This window comes from Notechis scutatus, chromosome 2 (assembly GCF_049901735.1).
Source record: "Notechis scutatus isolate UNSWTSFEM ecotype Mainland chromosome 2, rNotScu1.2, whole genome shotgun sequence".
NCBI lineage: Eukaryota > Metazoa > Chordata > Lepidosauria > Squamata > Elapidae > Notechis > Notechis scutatus.
The window spans coordinates 20,648,981-20,662,044 of NC_142010.1; the positions used below are offsets into that span (position 1 = coordinate 20,648,981).

The window sequence follows — 13,064 nt, forward strand, 5'->3', positions numbered from 1 at the left end:
AACAACACTCAATATGCACGATGCTACACCAAACAAGGTATCCAATGCTACGAACCAAAGGCTGTGGGGCCCATCACCGCCTCACTGTATGTCTATGCCTACAAAGGAGGATCCAGCTCTGACCTTGCCTCAATGTTCTCTACCAGTCAAGCAAAAAATGGGTACATTGCCCATAATGTCACTGGGGATACCAACACTTCTCTGTGTTTTGATGCTTGTTTTGCCATCAACAAAGGTCAAGGTCCTAACGACGCTGCAGGAGTCACCTGCGGCTCACACAGCTGGCAAAGATCTTATCTACAGGAAAGGAAATATCTCTTCCAAAAGGTGTCCGGGACTAATGTGGGGGCCACCACTGTTTACAACTACTGATACACCCCACCTATTGACTCTGCTCAAGTAAGAGGCCCTCAAAATATTAATATCACTGTTAAATCAAGCTCTACTTCATGTACCACTAACAAATGTAATCCTATTTGCTTGTACACTCACTTACCTGAAACAAGGGGTACCATACCCCCACATATATATGCTCAATAGAATTATAAGGTTGCAAGCTGTATTAGAAATTATAACCAATGAAACTTCTCTTGCTTTGAAAACACTAGCTAAAGAAAGTGCATTGTCTAGAACATATATCATGAAAAATCGTTTGGCTTTAGATTATCTTCTTGCCAAAGAAGGAAGAGTGTGTGGAAAATTTAACCTTAGTAATTGTTGTATTGAAATAGATGATAGTGGAAAAGTTATTCAACAAATTACTGATAGAATGATCAAGATTGCACATGTACCTGTACAAACATGGAATGGTCCTGATTTTAGAGACATGTTTGGATCCTGGTTCCCAAAATTACCTGGTTTGCAAGCTATTGTAGCGCTTATTGGTATGATTGCTGCGGGATGTATTATATTGCCTTGTGTATTACCTATCTTTGTACACACTATTTCTAACAGTTTATCCCTTTTGGCTGAGAAAAAGCCACTGCACAGGTAATGGCTCTCTAGAATCAACAAATAACTAACCACTGCCATCCGAAGAAGAAATGGGAGAGCCAACCTGTGATGACCCAGACGAGGACAAGATGTTTGTGATGGTCGAAGAAGTCCTGAACGCATATGGATAACATCAGCATACACAGCACTCTTGCCTACGTGCCTAACAAAGGCTGCTGTTGGAACTAAAACACTCCCTGTCTTTTAAAAAAAAAAAACAGAGGAGATGTGGGAATTGTTATCTGTTTCCTCGCGCGTAGCAAGGACAACGGCCTTCTGGTAGTTGTTTGTAACACGAGGCGAGGACAAGGTCGAAATGTTGCCACTTCTTACCCAGAATTGTAGCAAACTTAAACTTTACAGCTTTGTATTCTCATATGGTATTTTGTGTGATGTAATGAGTTTGTAACAACACACTAACAAAAATTGCAAACGTTAACAAAGATTGCTTCTAATAAAAGAGGGTGTCAGAGCTTGCCCTGGGCTCTCATCCCGATTTGGCTTCAAGACGACTGCCTCAGTGTCTTCATTCATGAGAGACCACCATAGTTACAACAGCACTGAAAAACATGATTTATGATTTTTTTCCACACAACCGCAGCATCCCTGTGTCATGTGACTAAAATTCGGACACTTGGCAACTGGCCTATATTTTTGATACTTGGAGTATCCCAGGGATCCCCGTTTGGGACCTTCAGACAGGCAAAGTCAGTGGGGAAACCAGATTCACTTAACAACCATGTTACTAACCGAACAACTGAGGCAAAACTTGTACAATGGCACAAAACTCACTTAAAAACTGTCTTGCTCGGCCATGGAAATTTGGGGCTTAATTGTGGTCATAAGTCAAGGGCCACCTGTATTTTCTGAAGCTGGTTCCCTGAATTGTCCAATTTACCCACCAGAAAGAGCCTGTATTTGAGATGTGAAAGCTAAGCCTTAAGCCGCTTCATAATTTAGGGCATTCATAAAAATCAAGCACAATCAATATTGTATGTCAGACTAGAAATCAGTTAAACACAACCAAGGTTAAAGGTGGTGCAGACACACAGCGCCATCCCTCCAGTTATAACTTTTGACACAACTCTCGAGTCTTAGTAATCCAAGAGTTCATTCTCTTCCGTCACTTTCTCCCAGTGAAGAGCTCACTGGAGATCCTGCTTCTCTTTGTCCTGGCCTGATTTTCTTCACATGGGTATAGTAGATCCACTGCTTGATTCCTTCCAATTTTAGGGAAATGTGGGGAGTCAACACCACCAGGTCTGGACCTCACCACTTAGATTGCAATGTTTCCTCTTGAAATCTTTCAGCATTATCTCTAGATTCTAAGCCAGCTTTCTGCAGACTTATGTTGTCTGAAGGTGTTATCCCAAAGGTGCTTTTTTTCAAAAGTCAACTGGACTTTGTTTCTCCTTGAAGACATTTCGCTTCTTATTCAAGAAGAAAGAGAGAACCGCAGCCTATATGACTGAGGGAGAACCGCAGCCTATATGACTGAGAATCTTCACAGACATCTGGATGTGTTAGTTCCCAAATCCCCCCCTTCCTTTGCTATTCACATTGACAAAAGTTGATCATTTGTTGTATGTTACGTACACTTGAGAACGTATCCATTGGAGACACAGGCCATGTATGTCCAATTACACTTGACCAATGAGATAATTCCCTTCCCATCCCCATTCCTATTTCTATATTCTATTCCATTTCTAATCTTATTGTTTCTAATCTTATTCTACTCTACTCTAGCACAAAGATCTAATATCCAAATTCATGAATTCATGAAGCAAATTTTGAGAACAGGAACCAATTCACGTTTTTTCCTACTGTATGACTTCTTATGTTGATTAAGATCACTCCCAGTTCTGCATTTCTTTCCACGCTCCACACACTGATAGGACTTCTCCCCTGTGTGGATTATTTTATGCAGCATAAGATTCCTGCCATCTTTGAAACTCTTCCCACACTTGATGCATTTAAATGGTTTCTCCCATGTGGATTTTATTGTGGGAGGTAAGACTGCCACTATCATTATAGCTTTTTCCACACTCCAGGCATTTATAGGGTTTCTCCCCTGTGTGAATCCTCTTATGGGAAGTAAGGACATTGGAGATCCTGAAGCATTTTCCACCCTCTGCACGTTTATATGGCTTCTCTCCAGCATGGATCCTCTTACGTAAATTGAAATTGCCTTTGTGTGCGAAACTCTTTTTGCACACCTTGCAATGATAGGGCTTTTCCCCTGTATGGATCCTATTATGTAAGCTTAAACTGCTGCTGCAACTGTTTCCACACTCCACACATTGAAAGGGCTTCTCCCCCACGTGGATTCTGTGATGGTCAGTGAGGGATGCAGGGAAACGGAAGCTCTTTCCACACTCCATTCAATGAAATGGTTTTTCTCCTGTGTGGATGCTCTCATGTGACTTAAGTTCACCTTTTTGACCAAAGCTCTTTCCACACTCCATGCATTATAATGGTTTTTTTGCTGTGTGGATCCTCTCATGTGACTTAAGTTGACCTTTTTGACTGAAGCTCTTTCCACATTCCAGGCATTTGTATGGTTTTTCTCCCCTGTGTATCCTCCCGTGTGAATTAAGATTATTTTTTTGACTGAAGCTCTTTCCACACTCCATGCATTGAAATGGTTTTTCTCCCGTGTGGATCCTCTCGTGTGACTTAAGTTGACCTTTTTGACTGAAGCTCTTTCCACACTCCAGGCACTGAAATGGTTTTTCCCCCGTGTGGATCCCCTCGTGTGACTTAAGTTGACCTTTTTGACTGAAGCTCTTTCCACACTCCAGGCATTTGTATGGTTTCTCCCCTGTGTGGGTCTGTTTGTGGGCATGAAATCCACCAGAACTAGCAAAGTGCTTTCCACACTGCAGGCATTGAAAGGGCTTCTCCCCTGTGTGGCTTCTGTGATGGGCAGTAAGGGTTGCAGAACGACGGAAGCTTTTTCCACAATCCATGCATTGAAATGGTTTTTCCCCTGTGTGGATCCTCTCATGTAGCTTAAGTTGGCCTTTTTGACTGAACCTCTTTTCACAGTGCAGGCATTTATAAGCTTTTTCCCCTTTATGCATCCTATTATGTAAGGCTAGATTCGAGGTGTTGCGAAAGCTTTTTCCACACTCCAAGCATTCATAGGGTTTCTCCCCTGTGTGGATCCTCTTATGGGAAGTAAGGGCATTGGAGGTCTTGAAGCATTTTCCACACTCTACGCATTCATAGGGTTTCTCTCTGGTGTGGATCCTATTATGTAAGGTTAATCTGCTGCTTGTGCTGAAAGTTTTTCCACACTCCAAGCATTCATAGGGTTTCTCCTCAGTGTGGGTTCTGCTATGTACGATATAGCTTTGTTTTGCACTGAAGCTCTTTCCACACATGTGGCATTCATATGGTTTATCCTCAGTATGGAGCCTTTTGTGGCAAGTGAGGCCCCATGAATTGGTGAAGCATTTGTCACACTCGGTGCACTTATAGGGCTTTTCACCTGTGTGAATTCTTTTATGGGTATTAAGATGACTTTTTTGACTGAAGCACCTCCCACACTCGGTGCATTGATTTGGTTTCCCTCCTCTGTGCATACTTTGATGGGAAGTTAAGATGCTGGATTTACAGAAGCTCTTTCCACACTCCAGGCATTTGTATGGTTTCTCCCCTGTGTGGGTCCATTCGTGGGCACGAAAGCTATCAGAACGGGAAAAGCGTTTTCCACATTGCAGGCATTGAAATGGTTTTTCCCCCGTGTGGATTCTGCTGTGTAAAATATATCCATATCTTGCTTTGAAGCTCTTTCCACATTCCATGCATTGAAATGGTTTTTCTCCTGTGTGGATCCTCTCGTGTGACTTAAGATAATCTTTTTTCCTGAAGCTCTTTCCACACTCCAGGCATTTGTATGGTTTCTCTCCTGTGTGGATTCTGCTATGTATGACATAGCTACTTTTTGCATTGAAGCTCTTTCCACACACTGTGCAATGATACGGCTTTTCCCCTGTATGGGTCCTATTATGGCAAGTGAGGACACTCGCATAGCGGAAGCAATTCCCACATTCAAGGCATTTATATGATTTCTTCACAGTGGAGCTTTTTTTCTGGAAATTCAGTTTCTTCCTCTGAGTAATCCTCGTTCTACACTCCCTGAGTTGATGCAACTTCTCTCTGTGGAGGCTTTGATGGGAAATAAGGGAGGCGCTGCTTCCAAAGCTGTTTCCCCTATTAATGCACTGATCTTGCTTCCTCTCTTCATGGACCTTCTTATGTGAATTAAGATGATTTTTCTGCCTGAAGGTCCTTCCACAATCCAGACATTTGTGTGGATCCTCTGCTTTGTGAATCTTTTTATGCAATGCAAGGGAGTGGCTTGTACCGAAGTTTTCTGCACACTTCGTACATTTGTATGGTTTCCCTCCTCCTTGTATTCTTTCATGTAAAGTAGGAGGAAGGTTCCTTCTGGAGTGTTGCCTGCTTTCATCTTGTTTCTCTCCAGCAGGGCTTTCACCACAGTCACATAATCCAGATTCATCATAGAGTGTTTTCCCATACCTTGAACACACTTGTTTTTCATGGCAATCATCAGTGTCCAGTAAGACATTGGTATCTGGACAAGGTAAACCAGAGCAATTCTCCAGCTCCCCCATTAGCTGGTTTTGCTTAAAACTTTGCTTTCCATACATCTTTTCTGCAACTTCCTTTTTGTCTGTTGGTAAAGGTACAGCTGCCCCTTGGCCAGAATCCTCCATCTGCCAACCGTCACCTGCTTGTGACAATAAAAAAAGAAAAGTTAACACAAACTTAGGTGCGAAAGGGTTCAAGCACCATTGCTGTATTTGAACAGTATCAAACTTCCTCCAAAATCACTTTGGTTCAAAACATGGTGTCATTCCTAAAGCCATTTTGTATCGTGTTCTGGGTTGGCTCAGCGAGGCTGGGTAGAGCTGTGGGAATGGGAGGGGGGAATAGAGATAGCTGGGCATGTGTAGCTAACATAGAATTCTTTTCCCTGGGAACCAAGGATGTTCTCATCAGCACCTGGTGAGGCACATGAGGAAAACAGCTGGACTCAGACTGCGACCTGATTGGACCATGTGATGGATGAGTGGACTGGGGGGAAGAACTTTGAATTGGGTGGGGAAAACCTCTGGGCCTTCGGAGTCAGAGACTTTTTACCAGCTGTGCCAATAGGACTTGCCTAATAAATCTATACTTTGAGGAATCATCAAACCTCAGAGTTTTGATTCTTTTGGGTCTGTTACTGACACATGGTGCGATGCTTAGGATTAAGTTGATATAAGATTTGACCTTCGGCTCTCTCTTGTCCTCGGTGGTACAAAATGAAAATGTGAAAATCTTGGATAAGATCATTTAAATTTTATGGGGGGAGAACCATCAGCTCTACTGCTTCAGATTTAGCTCAAAGGAAGCAGAAGGGACACTTAAGAGAGGCCTTCATTCATTCATTTGTTCATTTATTCATTACATTTATTGGCCTCCAGCTTGCCATAGGGAATCCCTTGATGCCTTATTATATTAAAAGGATAAAAACTATACAAACAATAGTGTAAAAATACAAATACTCAGTCCTAACTAATAAACAATAGACTTGATGATGGAGAACCTATTGGTTCAATTTCAATCTGAGAAGGTAGAAATGTTGAGGTCCTTCGACCTGGGAAATGAGGTTCATCCTCATCTCTGTTAGGGATAACATTGTTTACCCTAACTGGTTTGGGTAAAAAATAATAAATATGGTATCATGGTTTGTTAGTTAAAGTGTGTGTAACTTTAACTGCAAGAATGTAATTAAGGGTGTGGTTGTAAAAGCACTATATAAGAAGCGAGGCAATTGCAGCTCTCTCTCTCTCTGGCTTACTGATCCCTAATTACTGGATGGATTGATGACTGCGTTTTTGCTGAAACGGGGAGAGAAAAAGGAGTGTTGATATTTCTCAACGGAGAGAAGATAAAGATTGGACTGATTTATTGTAAGTGTACTGACATTGGCTATTCAACACGGACTTTGCAAATAGAGTATCCCCGACAAGACTTGACTGAAATTGATATATGACTAATGGACCGTTTATTTTGACTATGCTATAATTCTTAAATGGAATAAACTATATTTTTGATAGCACAAGCGTATCTGTATTTTTACTGCGTGTTAACTAGAAAACTTATCTCACACATTTACCTGTCTTCCTATCTGACTTCACTGCACGTTCTGTTTAGTTTGTTTTCCTTAACACCCGTTGGGGAATCCAGGCTTAACAATCTCTATGAAGAGGTTTTTTCTTGAAAAAAAACTGGTTCTCACTCTGGGGTGTTCATTCCTCTTTATCCCAAAGGATTTTTTCCTAAAGGAAACTGGAATTTTTCCTTGAACATGTTTCCCTTCTCATCCAAGAAGCTTCTTCAGTTCTGATTGAACGGTGGAGGATGGAAGGATTGATAATCCTTGCAGTCATTTGGTCATAAGCACTCTTTCCAATCAGATAACTGCAAGGAGCATAAATCCTTGTGTTAAACACGTGGATTCTTATCGGGCTCTTAAGTGTCATCAGTCTATAATATAGACCAAAAGCAAAAAAATGAAAGCAAGTTCTAAAAAACAAGTGCGAGAGGCAGGATCGAAAACAGACTAGGATGAGAAACTTCATGGAGAGAGTGTGGAGATTTAAGGCCATTTTATCAGACTAAATAGGCGTAGAAATGTAAAGTAGGACACTGTTATCTACTGCATACATCAAACAAATTAAGTCTTTTATGTGAGCTGCTCACGTCCACCACCCTTTCAGACCAGGGGGAAAAAACCTGTCAGGGAGTTGGTCAATAGGTATTGAAATGAAGTCAGAGAAGCCGACTTAAACTTGATATAAATTAATATTACTCACATACACACGTATGTATGTATGTATGTATGTATGTATGTATGTATGTATGTACACACACTGTAAATATATATTTACAGTAAAATTTCATCCAGTTGGTCTGTAAAATTTTGGGCAGCTTCATCAGCACACACAGCTTTACCTGTTGTTCGTAAGTTATAGTAATTAAATCGTTTTCGGAATGGTGCAAACCAGCCACGACTGGCTCCAAAGGTCTCATTATACTTCTCACCCGCTGCTCGCTCTAGTGTTTCAAAAATGCTCCGTGCCTTTCCCTGAATAGGATGAAGACTAATGGGACTTCTTTTTGGGATCTGATTGTCAATCCAAAGCACAAGGATCTGTTCTGTTTTTGAAAAGAGGCCTGTCGTATTTCTCGTGATTATGGCATCGGCTCCTGGAGCGGATTTAATCACCTCTTTTATCTTTTCTTTACCCTTAAGGATTGTGCATAGGCCAGTCCTCCTCCTTCTCCTAAGGTCTTTACCTTCTTCCTCTCTTCATGGGCTTCAATTATTTTCATTTTCAAGTCCAAATTGATACTTTTCCTTTGTGTCTTACCTCCATGTTGAGCCAGAGTAGAGCTTGGTCGCTTTCCTTGGGAAGACACTTCTAGCTTAAGAAAGAGTTGATAGAAAAGGATTGTATCTTGTCCTGGAGGGCGGGGGGGGAGAGGGAGAGAGAAAGAGGGAGAGAAGAGAGCACAGTATTTGAAAGTCTTTTATTTACAATATTGTATTAAACTGTGGTTTATATACTCCATCTTTGTGTTTAACCTATTCCACTTGGTTATTTCTTCCCTTCCTGCACAGCATGTGCAAGATTGAATTTGATTCTTCACAAAAGGGAGAGAGGGAATTGTGAAGGCCAATACTCTCCTTACTGTCCATTTGTGAAGAAAGCCAGGCTTCATAGAAAAGGATGAAAACCTCAGATAAATAGCTTGCAAATTAGAAAACCAGCACTTTAGAGAAGAATACAGCAACAAAACAGGAATAATAATGCTGGAGGATTGCACATGCATTAATTTAAAAAAAATATTTTACACTACAGTAACAGAATCCCTTACCTAAGGAAGCCATGTTCCTCTTGTTTTCCAGCATGACCTCTCGGTACAGGGCTTTTTGCTCAGAATCCAGCAGGGCCCACTCCTCCACGGAGAAAAACACAGCTACATCCTCAAAAGATACCAAATCCTGACACAGGGAAGGGAGAAAAAAAACAATGTATTCCATGAATATTCCTAACAATGAACACCTTAATGAATTATATGCAAGTCTTCTTCTTAATGAAAAACCTCCACAGCTTCCAAGTAGGGCAAAGGAGCATGTAGGATATTGAATTTGGTAGCTGAAAGAGTAAAGTCTATCTGATTAGTGAGAGTGCTGACTCATGCAGGATCCAATCTACGCTATGATTGGTTGCTGTAAGTAGAAAGGGGGCGTTTCCCTTTTTTCCCTCCTTTTTTCCCTCTCTGTGTTCTGCATGATGCTAAGCTTAGATTTACCTCACGATGTTCCTCTGTTTTCCTGACTATCTTATGTTCTTCCTTTTCTGGATGGTGACAAAGACTGCTATAAATTTCAATGTTAAGTATATTTATGTTTATATAAAACTCTCCAAGTCTATGTCAGAGTCTCCAACTTCATCTGGGCAGCTGCTGCGCTCTCTACAAAAGCCAAGCTTGGACTTTACTTTTTACTTTGGGCTTTCATGTTCACTGCTTTTAAAAAAACCCAGAGTAAAGACCACACCTGGAATACCAAGTTCAGTTTTGGTTACCACATTACAAAAAAGATGTGGAGACTTTGGAAAAAGTGCAAACAGCAACCAAGGATTAAAGGCTTTGAGACTAAATGACAGAAAAAACGGTTGCAGGAACTGGATATGGCCAGTCTAGAGAAAAGAAGGACCAGGGGAGACACAATAGCAGTGTTTCAATATTTGAGGGGTTTCCACAAACAAGAGGGGCTCAACTTATTTTCCAAAGCACCAGAAGGCAGGAGAAGAAACAGTGGATGGAAACTAATGGTGGATAAAGGCAACCTGGAATTAAGGAGAAACTTCCTGACAGTGAGAACAATTAGCCAATGGAACAGTTTGCCTTCAGAGGTTTTTAAGGGGAGACTGGACAGCCACTTGTCTGAAAGAGTATAGGGTCTCCTGCTTGAAACAGGGGGATGGACTAGAAGATCTTAAATCCCTTCCAATTGTGATATTCTGTTATTGGGAGATTGGCACATGAGGGGAGGGAAGAATCCTCCTACCTGCATTGGAAGCTCAGCTGCTGTTGATCCTCTACTACAAAGAACTGGGGTTCCGGGAGATGAAGCCATGGCCATGAAAGGGTCTAGGAGTGGGGAACAAACAGCAAAGGAATCATTGGCTATCAAACATCCTAAGGATATTCTTGAGCATCCAGTGCAAAAGGCTGATTTTAGCCTATTTCTAGATTAACTAGGGAACCTCTTTAGGTGAGTCCTTTGCAGCCACAGCAACAACACACAGAAGTTCATCCTGGGTGAGAGGAAAACCGAAAGGTGTGGAAGAACCAGGGACTGGATTCAGAGGCAGATTATCTCAGCCATGAATGTGTGCATTAAATCACCAACTCTGTTATTCTATGTTGTTATAATGTTCACTTCCTTATTTATAGAATCATTGTACAAATTTTTTTCACAGCTGGGACATAAGTGGGATACATAGGTTGTGAATACATGACCTGGACTTACAGAATCCCAAAAGAATAGAGCCAACTAGGACAGGGAAGTATGGTATTTGAAGTCTGCAGTCATAAAAGAGCCCATAACTTCCTCACCCGGATGCTACAACTTTCTCAACCTTCCTTATGAGATAATCAAGTGGAGACTACAAGAAATCGTGGGAATTCTCAGAGCTGGAAGCCCACAAATCTAAGGTGCCAAGTTGAGATAATGCCCCTGGACTTCAACTCCCAGAATACCTGAGTCAGCTGGCTGGGGAATTCTGGGACTTGAAGTCCACCAGTCATAAAAGAGCCATAACTTCCTCACCCCTGGCTGACAGCAACGTTTCTCAATCTTGGCAGCTGTAAGATCTGTGGACTTCAACACACTTATGGGAGTTGAAGCCCACATGTGATAAAGTTTCCAAGGTTGAGAAACAAAGGGCAGCATCTTTTTCAATGCACAGAAGACTTTAAAAAAACTCATTTCAATTGAAGGATGGAACCGAATTCCGGGAGGAAAGAAAGGCGGACGAAGAGATGGATGGGCCTCAGGAGGAGCCTTGAGCCGATGCTCTCTCCGGAGGGGGCTCGTCTTGAGCAGCTCCCCGAAAATGCAGCGCCTGGGAGGGATCGCCCCCTTTTCTCCCCGCCGGTTTCGCAGCCCTTTAACTCCGAGCCTCCTGGATCTGAAACGGCGGCAGAACAAAGGAAGCGACGGGAAACGGTCAGGAAGGGCCGGCAAAAAAGAAAGGAGAATAAGAATCATCTCCCCCTGGAGAAAGTGGGGACGGCAGCAGCGATCTTAGCAGCGCCCCAAGAAGCTGCATTGAAGGCTCATCTGTCCTGGCATTCCCTGGAAGGAAGGAGGGAGGGAGGAAAAGGGAGGGAGGGAGGAAGGAAAAGGAAGGAAGGAAGGAGGGAGGAAAGAACGAACGAAGGAAAAGGAAGTTAGGAAGGGAGGGAGGAAGGAAGAAGAAGCTTTTTAACCTGGCTCTCAATAGAAAAGAGGCGGTTTCTTCCTCGCCCGGACTCTGCTCCCCGAGAGATGCGGGCAGGAAAAGATCCGCAATCGCCGCCGGCCTCCCTTCCTTCCCGGCCACGCACGTGGATCCCCCTCCCCGGAACGATCCCCGCCAGGAGTTTGCAGAGCCCAAGCCGGAAGCGCTTATGGCTCCTCCCATTCTCTGCAGAGCGGGGAGCGTTGACCCTTCGAGGGTTCCCCTGCCTGCCCCCCTTCCTTTTGCCATGGGGGAATCGGTCCCGGGTGGGAGGGTCAGTTGGGCAGGGAGGCCGTTGCTTCTTTGGCCCAGGCAGCTAGAGAAACGGGGGGGGGGGAGGGAGGGGACGATGCCCAGGGACGGGACGAGAGGAGGGGAGGGAAAGGGATGCGGAGCAGTAAAGTTAGGAGGGAATCGCTCTTTAACAGAATGGCAGAGTTGGGAGGGACCTTGGAGGTCTTCTAGTCCAACCCCGAGGCAGTCAAAGAAACGGGAGAGAGAGGGAGGGGACGGAGCCCAGGGACGGGACGAGGGGAGGGGATGCGAACCAGCAGTTTTAGAAGGGAATCCCCCTTTTGGAAGGAAACTGGGGTAAGCAGTAAAAGGAGGCTTCCTTGAACAGAGTTGGGGGGGGGGGTGGATATTGGAGGTCTTCTAGTCCAGGGGTCCCCAACCTTTCGGACCTCAGGGACTACTAAATTCATAATTTAAATCCCGTGCAGCCACTCGCATCTCTCTCTTTCTCTCTCTCTCTCCCTGTATCTCTCTCTATATCTCTCCCTCTCATCTTTCTCTCATCTTTCTCTATCTCTTTCTATCTCCCTCATCATGTATGTATGTATGTATGTATGTATGTATGTACGTATAAAATCTCTCATTTCTCTGTGTATCTCTCTTTCTATCTCATCTCTCATCTCTGTGTGTATCTTTCTCTGTATCTCTCTCTCTCATCTCTCTGTGTATCTGTGTATCTCATCTCTGTGTATCTCATCTTTCTCTCATCTCTCTGTATCTTTCATCTCTCTCTGTGTGTGTATCTCTATTTCTCTTTATCTTTCATCTCTTTCATATCTCTCTCTCTCTCTCTGTGTATGTATCTCCCTCATCTCTCATTTCCCTCTTTCTCATCTCTCTCTCTCTCATCTCTCTCTTATCGGCTCTCATGCCTATTGTCCCTGTCATTGTATTTTTATTCTTTTATTCTTGTTCTCATTTTTGTTTGACCAATTCTAATAAATAAACATAAAAACATAAAATAAACCTCCAAGAACTTCAACGACCCTCTGAAAAGGATGCAAACGACCATCTGTCTGCAAGAAGTAGAAATCCTTCCTTTCCCCACGATCCTGAAGAAGCTTCTTGGATGAGAAGCAAAACGTCTTCAAAAGAAAACCAAAAAAGTCTAGTTGCCTTCTGAAAAAGCACTGTTGGGTTTCAAATTGTGGTGTTGGAGAAGACGCTTGAGAATTCTTGGGA

The 13,064-nt window shown here is 42.9% G+C and overlaps 1 protein-coding gene and 1 pseudogene across 2 annotated transcripts in view; both read right to left on the reverse strand.

Moving 5' to 3' along the window:
* The window catches only part of LOC113431592 (uncharacterized), a 33,063-nt gene extending 21,358 nt beyond the window's left edge, over nt 1-11,705 (reverse strand). The window contains exon 1 of the mRNA XM_087953598.1: nt 11,578-11,705. The gene's annotated coding sequence lies outside the window, so the exon portion shown is untranslated. The remainder of the gene's footprint in view (nt 1-11,577) is intronic.
* LOC113428425 (uncharacterized) lies at nt 1,544-11,656 on the reverse strand (annotated as a pseudogene). Its single transcript, XR_015747175.1, has 5 exons — nt 11,578-11,656; nt 10,151-10,233; nt 8,953-9,079; nt 8,445-8,537; nt 1,544-5,752 (listed from the first exon to the last, which is right to left on the reverse strand). The product of XR_015747175.1 is annotated as an uncharacterized LOC113428425 (transcript).
* Nucleotides 11,706-13,064: the final 1,359 nt, after the last annotated feature.